Source organism: Mobula hypostoma, chromosome 9 (genome assembly GCF_963921235.1).
Source record: "Mobula hypostoma chromosome 9, sMobHyp1.1, whole genome shotgun sequence".
Lineage (NCBI taxonomy): Eukaryota > Metazoa > Chordata > Chondrichthyes > Myliobatiformes > Myliobatidae > Mobula > Mobula hypostoma.
Window position 1 is genome coordinate 121,380,451 of NC_086105.1, and position 13,003 is coordinate 121,393,453.

Consider the following 13,003-nt stretch of genomic DNA (forward strand, 5'->3'; position numbering starts at 1 on the left):
CAGTGGATTAAGAAGCTGGGAGATGGCAGTGGAAAGGTAAAAGGTAAAGGGCCAAATAATCTGTTAGGAGTGGAGTGTACCATGGGAGAAAGGGAAGGAGACGGGGCACCAGGGGGAGGTGATAGGCAGGTAAAGAGAGAAGAAGGGGTAATGCTTTGAACAGACTTTCTAAACGTCTCTTAATGACTGTGATCCAACTCACAAGCTTTAATCATTACTAAGTTAAACTGATTTTTCTGAGGGGGGTGGAGTGATGAAATCTGGCGTTCCAAAAGCTTGAATTTCCCAGAAGTCAATCAGGGAATTGAGCCAGAGCTGATTGGTGGCCCAGAGACACAGCCGCTCTCTCCCATCGCTTTGTTGTTTTGGAGGAGTCGGGCAGAAGAGTCAACAGAGCAACTTGAGTGAAGTTTTTAAGGTAAGTTGCAAGTTTTCCAGCTGGCTGACTTTCGCAGGCAAAACGCGGGATCAGCTCCCCGGCGATTAAAAAAAATATGCGTGCCGAGTACACACATTAATAAATATATAATTTTGTGCTTTTTGTCAACAAAAATGATGAAATTGACTAGGTTATTTGTATTTTCATTTTATTACTCAATAAGTCCATGTTTTTAAAAAATATTTTAGCCATAGGTTTCGAGTGCAGTAACCTTTAGCAATCCAAAGCATTTGGTTCCATAGATTGTTAATATTAAAACATAAATTATGTACGTTATTGAATTACTTTCGTGGAATCAAATTGATGCAACTTTCTGCCTATGTCAATAGATCGGTTGATTTCGATTAAATGCTAATTTATATTTAAGATGAGGAAATCGGCACTGCTCTGAGAAAATTACTTGTAAGCACAAAAGAGACGTTCTTCTTACGTTTGCAACACAGACACACATAGACAATCCTGCCCTCTCAGATTTTCAGGAGTGACGAGGGCTGGAAGTTTGTTTCCTTGGACTCCGCGGGTGAGTGTTGCGGAACTTAAGCTCTCTCAGCTGTACGGCGAATAGCAATATTATTTCTTGTTCTTCTGGAAGTACCCAGAAAACATAAGGGAAACCGCATTACCTTAGTGACTCTGAATAACATAAGTGAGGAAGATGTAAAAGTCTTATGAGCATAAAATAGACATTACTCAGAATTGCACGTTGTCCTTCCACAGCCTCTATAGAGTCTATACTTATCTGCCTCAACTTTTTACTGCGTAATGGTGCTCAAACTTTGCTGAATTTCGTTAAATTGGCTTTGCGCTGAGGTGGCAAAACAAGTTGTCAATGGAAAGAGATCACTGGCAGTATTCAAAGATAAGCAAAAGTGTTTTTTTAAACTAGTGTTCTGCCCAAAATTCGTCCGTGTTCATTGCTCCTCTTGCCGTTCGTGGGATCTTGTCACATCGATCACCTGTTGTGGTTTTTTCTGTATAGTAACACCTGATTAGACTTCAAGCATTACTTAGTGACTATAAAGCTCACGGGAATGTTCTGGAACCTGAAAACTGCTTTATAGATTCCGCGCTCTTGGTTAACCTTCTTCATTTCCGGAATCAAATGTTCACTCAATGTCTTGCCTTTTGAAGCGAGTCAGAATAAATTCAAATTTTATTCCTTAAATATCTTTGAAAAATCTATAATATCAGTGCTTAAACAATTGTGTTATTTGAGGAAAATATTATATGACTAATTCCATTATCCTCATAAATGGAGGTTAAAGCTTTTGGAATTGATGATTGCTTAATCACAAAACGCTTAAAAGTTGCAAAAATAATAGAAGCGCTTGAAGAGATATATTTGAGTACATGTGTTAGACACCACCGGATCAGGTAAAGCATCAATAACAATACAAATAGCTAATCAGCCAATCATATGACAGCAACTCAATGCATAAAAGCATGCAGACATGATCAAGAGGTTCAGTTGTTGTTCAGACTATCAGAATGGGTAAGGAATGTGACCTGAGTGACTTTGACTGTGGAATGATTGTTGTTGCCAGATGGGGTGGTTTAAGTATCTCAGAAATTGCTGACCTCCTGGGATTTTCACGCACTGCAGTCTCAGGAGTTTACAGTGAACAGCGCAGAAAACGACAACAAAAAAAAACATCATTTGAGCAGCAGTTCTGTAGCAAAAAAAAGTGCTTTGTTAATGAGAGAGGTCAGAGGGGAATTGCCAGGCTGGTTCAAACTGACAGGAAGGTGACAGTAGCTGAAACAACAGTGGTGTGCAGAAGAGCATTCCTGAATGCACAACATGTCAAACCTTGAAGTGAATGGTCTATGCAGCAAATGACCACAAACACAGCCACCTTGTTATGTATGGGAAGTACTTAATAATGTGGCTACTGAATGTACATCATCATTCATCAATGTCCAACTCCTAGTATCTTGTTAAAATTTCTTAAGTTATTCCATCTTGAGAAAGAGTGGTGAGGAGATAGGTGTGCATGTATGATGAACAGGTAGTGATGCATGCATATGTGTTGAAATTCTATTTCAGCAGTTCATTTCCATCAAAATAATAGAATCCAATTTGAATAATGGGGTCTAAAGCACACGTGTTAACAATTGAAGTGTAAAGTATACAACAGAGGGTATATTTTTATTAATGATGTCACTTGCCAAGAAGGAAAAGCTGCTATGTTTATGGGTTGTTTTGCTTAATTATCTTGTGAAACACCAAGCCAGGAGATTGTGAAATTCGTAAAAGGATCTTCAGCAATCTTTCCAAAGGATTGCTAATATTGGAGACCAGAGTATGAATAGTGGCAGATTATCCTGTTCTTTTCCTGATAAAGGGGCAACAGATAGGTCAGACATCGTGCACACAGAGAGGAAAGGAGTAGGTTACAAGCTGAGTATGAAGTTGTTCAGTGGAAGGATGCTGGTAATGAAACAATACTTTGAGAAGTTGGTTATGGCTAGAGTTAACTCTTGTTTCAGCAAGGACCTGGAGCTAGTGCAACTTGCTTATCACCACAATAGGTCCACGGCAGGTGTGATCTCATTGTCTCTTCGTGTGGCCCAGGATCACTTGAACAATACACATACCTATGTCAGGATTCTGTTTTTTGACTGCAGCTCAGCATTTAACATGAACATTCCTACAATTCTGATTAAAAAGCTCCAACACCTGGGCCTCTGTATCTTCCTCTGTAGCTGGATCCTAGTCTTCCTAACTGTAAGACTACAGTCTGTGTGGATTGGAAATAACATCTTCGCCTCACTGACGGTCAACACTGTCGCACCTCAGGGATGTGTGCTCAGCCCACTGCTGTGCTCTCTAAACAATGACTGTGTGGTTAGGCATAGCTCAAATGCCACCTATAAATTTGATGACAAAACTGTTGTTGGCAGGATTTCAGACGGTGACAAGAGGACGTACAGGAGCGAGATATATCAGCTAGTAGAGTGGTGTCACCGCAACAACCTTGTGGACTTCAGGAAGGGTAAGACAAAAGAACACACACCAGTCCTCATAGATGGATCAGAAGTAGAGAGAGTGAGCAATTTCAAGTTCCTGGGGGTTAATATCTCCAAGAATCTATCCTGGGCCTAACATGTCAAGCTACAAAGAAGGCATGACAGCAGCTATATTTCATTCGGAGTTTGGAGAGATTTGGTATATCACGAAATACACTCATACATGTCTACAGATGTACCATGAAGTGCATTCTAACTGGGTGTATCAACATCTGGTATGGGAGGGTGGGGGGGGTGGTTCTGTTGCACAGGACAAAATCAGCGGTAGAGAATTAGCCAACTCCATCATGGTCTCTAGCCTCCATAGTATCCAAGACTTCTTCAAAAGGTGATGCCTTAAAAAGGCACCACACATCATTAAGGACCCCCATCACCCAAGAAGGAGGTGCAGGAGCCTGAAGACACAGGCTCAATGATTCAGGAGCAGGCTGATCCCCTCTGCTACCTGACTTCTGAATGGACATTGAGCCCACGAACACTACCTCACTGTTTTAAAAAAAAAATTTATCTTTGCACTACTTATGTAATGATTTAATATACAGTATATACACGCTTACTGGAATTCAGTATTTTTCCCTCTGTTATTATGTATTGCATTGTAATGCTGCAGCAAAGACAACAAATTTCATGACTGAAGCACCTTCAGTAACTCCAAAAGACTGAAGTTGGGTAAAATACTGAAAGGCTTTTATTCGCTGTACAATACGACCTCCACGGTGAGTGTCTGCCCCCGGACTGAGTGGGAGGGGCAAGGTGAAACACCTTTACACAGGAGTCTGTGGGAGGAGCCACAGGGGCAGTCAGCAGAGGGTCGCGTCCAGACAGTTAACCCAGTTACAACATATATGTGGTTTATCTCTAATTCACCTGTTGTAAATGTTCCATGTGAAAGTGGACTGTCACTGGTGCCTGTTAAAAGGCTATAGACTTCAGATTCATTAACTTATCCCATGTACTGTGAAATGCATCGTTTGCATTAACCAGCAACACTACCCAAGTGTGTGTTGGTGACAGCCCACAAGTGCCCCCCACATTCCAGTGCCAATGTAGCATGCCCACAATGCTCAACAGAACTACACAAGAAAACAAGCCCCCCCAGCCCTCCCCTATCCACACATACAGGCAGTCCCCAAACTCCAGTACAGGGCCCTGGAACCCAGGCTTCAGCTATCGGGTTATGACCTCTGGACTTCAATCGACCTTCACCCTTTGGTATCAAACCCCAGACTAGCTGTTGACTGGAGCAAACAGCTCGAACTCTCAGTGTACCAGCTGTTGAGCCTTTGTGCATTGGTATATCATATTTGAATCACCTACTGGAGTTTTTTGACAATTTGGATACTATGGATATGGTTGGTCAACAATGTTAGAGGACACAGTCGAGAGCTATATTCTGGCAGGGATTGAGAATTGGGTATGGGAACAAAAACAAAATGGATCCTCCCGAGGTTGCTAGGCTGTGTCTAGTGAGTATCAGAGATTAGACCTTAGATCTCTGTTGTTCATATTACAACAATTTGGCCTAGGAGACCACGTGCCATTCCTCTAAGTTTGCTGAAGATACAAAACTAAATGGAATTGTGATAAAGGGTGGATATCAGAACGCCCCATGGACAAGCTGCACAGAAGACAAGAACGTGGCTGAAGCAACGTAATGTGATAAGACGTGACGTTAACCAGAGCAACGATGAATGTGGAGGAACTCAGCAGGTCAGGCAGAATGTATGGAAAGACAAAAAGAGTCGCTGTTTCGTGCCCAGATGCTTCTTCATAACTGATGCGAAGTTATCCAGCCTGGTGCATAAAATAGAAAAGCAGAGCATTTTTAATGGCAGGTAATTGTGTAATATCAATGTTCAAAAGGACTTGGCTGTCTTTATACAACATAGATCACTATTAAGCCAGGTGCAGGGGCAGCTAGGGTCTGTGGAGACAAATGGTATTACAAGAGGATTTGTTTGCAGGAATAAGTAGTTCTATTGCAATTCACACAAAAACAGGTCAGGCAGCATCTATGGAAAAGAGTAGGCAGTCAACATTTCAGCCTGAGACCCTTCTTCAGGACTGGATAGGGAGGGGGAAGATGCCTGAATGAAAAGCTGGGGGAAGGGAAGGGAGGCTAGCTTGAAGGTGATAGATGAAGCCAGGTGGGTGGGTGATGTCAGGGGCAGGAGAAGAAAGAATCTGATAGGAGAGGAGAGTGAACAACAGGAGAAAGGGAAGGAGGAGGGGACACAGGGAGAGATAGTAGGCAGGTGAGAAGAAGTGAAAGGTCAGAGTGAGGAACAGAGGAAGGGGAGAGATGAGGAAATTTATTCACCAGAAGGAGAGATTGATATCCCTGCCATCAGGGCCTTAATGACACCAAGCAGAAATATACATATTTTAAATACATGTATGTACTTCCCACAGAGGTAGCTTTGTATGGAGCAATATAGAGAGGGATCTTGTGGTCCAAGTACATACATCCCTGAAAGCGCCAACATACATAGAGTGGTAAAGATAGTATATGGCATGTTTACCATCATTTCTAGGGACATGAGTACAAGGGTTAGGAAACCATGAACTGTCACGGATTATGAAGTATTAAGGAACAGGGCAGAGACCTGAACTGGTAGATAGAAAAATGTGGATGTGTGTAAGTGACCAGCTATCAGATAGTCTTGGGTAGCTTTGTTGAAACAGGGCTACCAGTATGAAATGTGGTTACTAACCATCAGAGGAGTGTGTGTATATTGTACAGGGGAACGGTATAGTGGCATTCTTAGATCATAAGACCTTAAAACACAGGATCAAAATTAGGTTATTCGGCCCGTGGTGTTACAGCCACAGATTCAGCAGCAAGTAGATATGGGAATTGTGCTTGTGAATTTGCACGTGTCAGGTAATTATTATTTAATCGTGATAGTAGTTAACTCCACGCTCTTCGTCGTAGCATTTGTTGAGACTTCCACAGAGCACAACAATGCTTCGCTTCCTGTCTCCTTTCCTGAGAAATTGGACTTCTGAGTCAACTGACTCTGAAGACTAGTGGTATTTGTTTTAATGCTTAGATGTTCTTTTCAGCCACAGTATAGGCTTTGTTTTCCATTTGAGAGTTTTAGTTAATGGCCCTGTTTTGGCCTAGCGTTTATTGTTTATTTTCCCTTTAACACTGTTCGCAATAAAGTTTGTGAACTATTGACCTGCTTCAGTGTCTCTCACTCCGCACTTGGGCCATATCTGAATCTGGTAACAGCAAGTCTTGACCACACAAAGATGGACCCAGCAGAGAGAGAGCAGCTGACCTTGGCCATGAGATTAATTGGTCAGGTAGGAGACAAGCTACAGGCAATGGAATCTGTTCTCAGTGATGTTACGGAGGCAATGAGGCAGATAATTTTGTGCCGACAAGCCCAGTCTCACTTGGAGGAACAGGTATTGTCCCCAGCCACAACTGTTCAACAGCTCACCACAGACAATCAGACTCATGTGTCTGCGATTTTCGCACCCACGGCCGCCATCTGTGAACTTCCTGTGAACAGCCAGCATCAGCTGACAGCCATTAACGTTCTTGCCAACTCAATTCAGCAGCTTCAGGCCGCCTCAGTCCCACTGCCAGCATCTGGCAGGTCCTCCTTTTCTGCTGCCCGACAATCTCTGCTATTAATACTCCCGCTCCCACACGCGGACCAGAGCCGACTCCCACAATCGTACAGGAACCGGGTATTCCACCACCAGGCAGCTATTCTGGTGATCTCAGTGGTTGCAGGAATTTTATTACCTAATGTGAGCTGACATTCCAAGCACAGCCTGGTCATTTTGGTGATGATGCCACTCAGCCTGTTCAATGCTTTATGGGAGCAAGGATACCCCACAGCCCAGTCGTTCCGACATTTCGTGGCGGAGTTAAGGAGGGTTTTTGATCTTCCAGTACGGGGTCAGGAGGCTGCCCACTGACTCTTGGACCTCCGCCAAGGAAGAGGAATGGTGAGAGCCTATGCAGTGAAATTCCGTAACCCTTGCAGTAGAGATGGGATGGAATGAGAGATCTCTCATCACTGCCTTCCAGCGTGGACTGAACACAGGGGTCCGGCATGAGATCACTGTCCGGGACAAGCAGGATAGTCTGGATGACCTGATTAATCTGGCTATTTGAGTTGACAACCGGGTAACTGAGTGGCGCAGAGAAAGAAAGTTTCAAACTTCCTACCTGATCACCGTCTTTCCTCACCCTCTCCCTCTCCCCCAACACCCAGTACCCAGCCCACCGAGGAGCCTATGCAAGTGGGGCGCATGCGCCTGTCTCAGGAGAAACGAGAGCAGTGCCAGAGGACAGGTTCCTGCCTCTGTTGTGGTGATCCAGGACACTTCCGGGTGGCATGTTCCAAGCATCCAGTAAAAGAGAAAACCCGTCAGCAGGGAGGGGAATCCTGACGGGTGGGTTCTCTCTTCAGTCAGCTTCCCCTGATTCTGTAATGCCCGCAGCTTCCTTGTCGTGGAGGTCTCAGACCCATGAACTTCAGGTGTTAATTGACTCTGGTGCAGCTTCCGGACATCTATCTCACTCAAAGGTTGGGAGATACAACTCAGGAATTAAGAGAAAAGATCAACGTCAAGGCACTGGATGGTCGACCTCTGGGAACCGGCCAGATCCACCTTTCCACCCAACCCCTCCAACCTGGTGCTTGAAGGCAACCATCATGACGAAATATCTTTCTATCTGGTTAATTCACCTGAACTGCCACTGGTACTTCGTCTCTCCTGGTTATCTCGACATAATCCACAGATCAATTGGTCTCTTAAAGCACTCCAAGAGTGGGGACCGGCATGCCTGTCTACCCGTCTGGGTCCAGCTCAAGATCCATTCCATGAATCCCCTCCTGTGTCAGCTAAGGATGTGGACCTGTCTGGGATTCCGGCAGAATATGCGGATCTCTCTGAGGTTTTCAGTAAAAGAAACGCCACCACCCTGCCCCCACACCGGCCATATGACTGTGCCATAGACCTTCTGCTTGTCACTAGTCCTCCCGGGGCCGGCTCTCTTCCGTCTCTTGTACTGAAATGGTGGCCATGGAGAAATACATAAAGGAGGCGTTGAGCATGGGGTATATCCGCCCGTCAACCTTGCTGGCAGGAGCGATCTTTTTTGTGAGCAAGAAAGATGGCAAGCTCCATCCCTGCATCGATTATCGGCCCCTGAACAACATCACTGTGAAGAGCCGCTACCCTCTTCCCTTGCTGGCGTCTGCGTTTGAACATCTCCAGGGAGCAACCATATTTCCCAAAATTGAACTCTGCGTAATGCTTACAATCTGATTTGCATAAGAGAAGGGGATCAGTGGAAAACGGCTTTCAACACCTCTAATGTCTACTATGAATACCTGGTGATGCCTTTTGGTCTGGCCAGCGCCCCCGCTGTATTCCAGGACTTGGTTAAGGATGTGCTCAGGGACATGTTGAACCAGTTTGTGTTTGTGTATTTAGATGACATCCTTATCTGTGCCCGCTCCCATCAGGAGCACGTCCAGCATGTCTGAAGAGTACTCAGACGCCTTCTTGAAAATAACCTGTACGCCAAGCCTGAAAAATGTGAATTCCATAAAGACTAGGTGTCATTTTTGGGCTATATACTTACCCCATTCAGTGTTCAAATGGACCCTAGTCAAGGTCAGGCAGTTGCAGAGTGGCTGAAATCGTCTACAGTCAAACAGGTACGGAGCTTCGTGGGGTTGAGAATTTTTATCGCGGCTTCACCTGGAATTTCAGCTCTATTGCGGCTCCAGTTAATGCACACACCAAGAAGACCTCAGCAGGACTCCACTGGACGGACGATGCTGACCAAGCATTTTCCGAGCTAAAGCGACGTTTCACCACTGCCCCACTGCTGCAGCACCCAGACCTATCGCAGCCATTCATTGTCGAGGCGGATACATTCGATGTCGGCATTGGAGCTGTCCGCTCTCAGCGCTCGTCTGCGGATAGCCGGCTGCACCCTTGTGTCTTTCTTTCCCGTCACTTGACTCTGGCCAAGAGGATTTATGACGTTGGAAACCGGGAGCTTTTGGCTGTCAAGGAGGCCCTGGAGGAATGACGACACCGGCTGGAGGGGGCACAGCATCCATTCTTGGTATGGACAGATCACAAGAACCTCTCCAATATTCAGGATGCTAAGAGATTCAAGTCTTATCAGGCCCGGTGGGCTCTCTACTTCACACGCTTCAATTTCATCCTTACTTATCGTCCCGGCAGCAAGAATACAAAGGTCGACATGCTTTCCCGGCAGTTCGACAGATCTCTGAACAATGCCGATCCAGGGCCCATTCTTCCTCGAATATATCTCTGCTTCGACGATCTGGATAATAGAGGCAGAGGTGAGTGTCGCCCAACAATCAGATCCAGGCCCGGATGGGGAACCTCCCAACCAGCTGTTTGTCCCTGCTGTGGTGTGTTCCAAAGAGCTGGAATGGGGTCACTCCTTCTGTCTGGCTGGACATCCGGGAATTCAACGGACTCAGGAGTTTATAAAGAGACAACTTTGGTGGCCATCTATGTCCGGGGAAGTCTACGACTTTGAATCTGCCTGTCCCAGCTGTGCTCAGAACAAATCATCATGCAGCGTCCTACGGGTCTGTTATGTGAACTGCCTGTGCCCCACCGCCCCTGCTCCCACCTCTCAGTAGATTTCATCACTGGTCTGTCCCTATCTAATGGAAACACCACCATTTTGGTGGTTGTGGATTGATTTTCCAAGGCTGCCCACTTCATTGCCCTCCACAAGCTCCCATCAGCTCGTGAGACTGCCACACTCATGGTTCAACATGTGTTCACACTCCATGCTTTTCTCAAGACACTGTCTGATCGTGGACCACAGTTCATTTCCTACTTTTGGAAGGCTTTCTGCTCTCTTGTAGGAGCCATGGTCACTCTCTTGTCTGGCTTTCACCCCCAATCTAACGGCCAGACTGAGAGAATGAACCAGGAGTTGGAGACAACCCTGTGCTGTCTTGTCTCTTCCAACCCCACGCCCTGGAGCTCCCAATTGGTTAGGGAAGAGATCACCCACAATAACCTCCAGTTCTCCTCCACTGGTATGTCTCCCTTTGAATGTCAGAAGGGATTTCTGCCCCCGCTCTTCCCTGATCAGGAGATCGACGTAGGAGTTCCTGCTGCTGAACAGCTGATCCAGCGCTACAAGCGCACCTGGAGACGAGCCAGGGCTTCTCTGCTGCGTGCCCAGAAACAGCATTCCCCGGCAGGCTGATCGACTCCGTCAACAGGTAACTCAAGCCAGGAGAGGAGGTCTGGTTGGTATCAAGGGATCTTCCCCTGAAAGACAAGAACTGGAAATTGGCACCGTGCTACATGGGACCGTTTGTGGTGGAAAAGGTTGTCAACAAGGTGTCCTATAGATTGCGTCTACCAGCATCATTGAAGATCCACCCAGTATTCCATGTTTCCCAGATCAAGCCGATTACTACCTCTCCCCTAGCCCAAGTCACCCCACCTCCCTCTCCTCCCTGCTTGGTAGATGGTCCCTTGTCTATACGGTGCGGTGCCTCCTGGCATCTCGCTGGGTACGTGGTAAGGTCCAGTACCGTGTGGACTGGGAAGGGTATGGCCCAGAAGAACGTACTTGGATCCTGACGAAGGACATCTTGGACAAGTTGCTGATGCAGGACTTCCAGTGGACACAGGGCTGTGGTGCCTCAGGGGCTGCACCTGGAGAGGGGGGGCCCTGTCACACCACGGATTTGGCAGCACAGTAGATATGGCAATTCCGCTTGTGAATTTGAACGTGGCAGCTAATTATTATTTTATCCTGATAGTATTTAACTCCATCCTTGTTGCCGTGGTGCTTGTTGAGACTTGAACAGAGCATAGCAACACTTTACTGCCTGTTTGCTTTCAGCCTTCCTTGAGAAATTGGACTTCTGAGTCAACTGACTCTGAAAACTAGCGGTATACGTTTAATGTTTAGATTTTCTTTCTAGTCGCAGAATAGGCTTCATTTTCCTTTTGAGAATTTTAAATAACAGCCCAGTTTGGCCGAACGTTTATTGTTTATTTTCCCTTTAACACGCTTTGCAATAAAGTTTGTGAACTATCGACCTGCTTCAATGTCTCTCACTCCACACTTGGGCCATATCTGAAAACGGTGACACATGGTGTCTGTTCTGTCATTACAGTATAGCTGATCCCTCAAACCCTAAACTCCTGCCTTCTCTCATAACCTTTGATGCCCTGATTGATCAAGAACCTATCGACCTCTGCTTGAAATGTACCCAGTAGTTCGGTCTACATACTGTTAAGGCAATAAATTCAACAGATTCACCACCCTAAACTTTTTCTCATCTCTACTCTAAATGGATGTTCCTCTATTCTGAGGCTGTGCCTCTGGTCCTAGACTCTCCCACTACAGGAAAAATGCTCTCCACATCCACTCTATCTAGGCCTTTCAACATTTGATATGTTTCCAATGAGATCCCCTTTCATTCTTCTAAATTTGTGAGCGTGTTTGTGTGTTTCAGAATAACTTGAACCTTGGTAATAAGACTTTTAAATGCAAGGGCATACAACAGACATTTTGAGTTCAGCGGCACACAAGTGGAAAATTGCGGAGTACATAGTCTGTGGTTTGAAGTATCTACTGTTTAATTTTTAATCCATCCTTCCTATTTTGTTTAGTGTGGGAATTAGTGTGGAAATATTTGAGGGAGAGGTTATACCTAGAAATATCTGTTGAGATGGGCCCCCATTGTGGTCAGACAACATCAGGTCAAGAATCCTGACCACCCCAGCCAGCCCTTTACACTGATTACCACAATTCACAGACCCTTCACTCCCAGAGAGAAGCAGAACATTTTGTCTCAACTGCTCTCACCTAAAGCCACTTGTTGGAATTTAGAATTTTGGCACATGCTTCAGGAAATGATTGAAATTCACCAGATGCACCCCAAAGATATATATGTGTTGGTTAAAGAGAAATGCAGGGGGAATACCTAGGAAAGCACAGCCCAGGGGGTGTGGGATGGTACGGGAGTAACTGCTGGGAGTGCTAGTAATGAGGAGAGACATTGCTTCTTTAAGAGGGAAGTGAGGCGGTGGGCAGTGACTGGAGGGAGGTGAGGGTAACTGGGGAATGATAATGTTAGTACAGAGAGCTGAAGGGTTTGCCATGGATTATGCAGTATGTAAATATCGAGCATATGAGGAATATTCAGTGTTAGACAATCCAGGGAGGGTCTTCCTGAAAATGCTGGAGGGAGTCCTGAGATCAGCCCAGCAGGGAGTTTTAGATTAGAAGATAGCAGTGGGATCGAGCTACCCACAATAGTATCGTGGGCCAGGGAGATAGACAGGGGAGGGGGAAATTAAGTTGTAAAGTGGCAGCGGTGGATGTTGCTGCTGTGACATCACAAAGGATTTGTTTAGTGTCCCAGAAAATGGGGGCACCTAGCAAAGGACTGCCAGAGTAAGCGTAAAAGTGTAAAGGAGATGTTGTGTTCAGCTGAGGCCTATTGGGCTGCAGATAGAGGCAGTGTCCCAAAAAGA

The 13,003-nt window shown here is 45.6% G+C and overlaps 1 protein-coding gene across 2 annotated transcripts in view; it reads left to right on the plus strand.

The window, feature by feature from the left end:
• The first annotated feature begins 320 nt into the window (after positions 1-320).
• Positions 321-13,003, plus strand: part of arhgdig (Rho GDP dissociation inhibitor (GDI) gamma) — a 114,446-nt gene continuing 101,763 nt past the window's right edge. The window contains exons 1-2 of one of the 2 annotated variants that reach the window (XM_063057449.1): positions 343-418; positions 3,344-3,435. The gene's annotated coding sequence lies outside the window, so the exon portion shown is untranslated. Of the gene's footprint in view, positions 419-3,343; positions 3,436-13,003 lie in introns of both variants that reach the window. The other variant, XM_063057450.1, reaches the window with a different exon arrangement.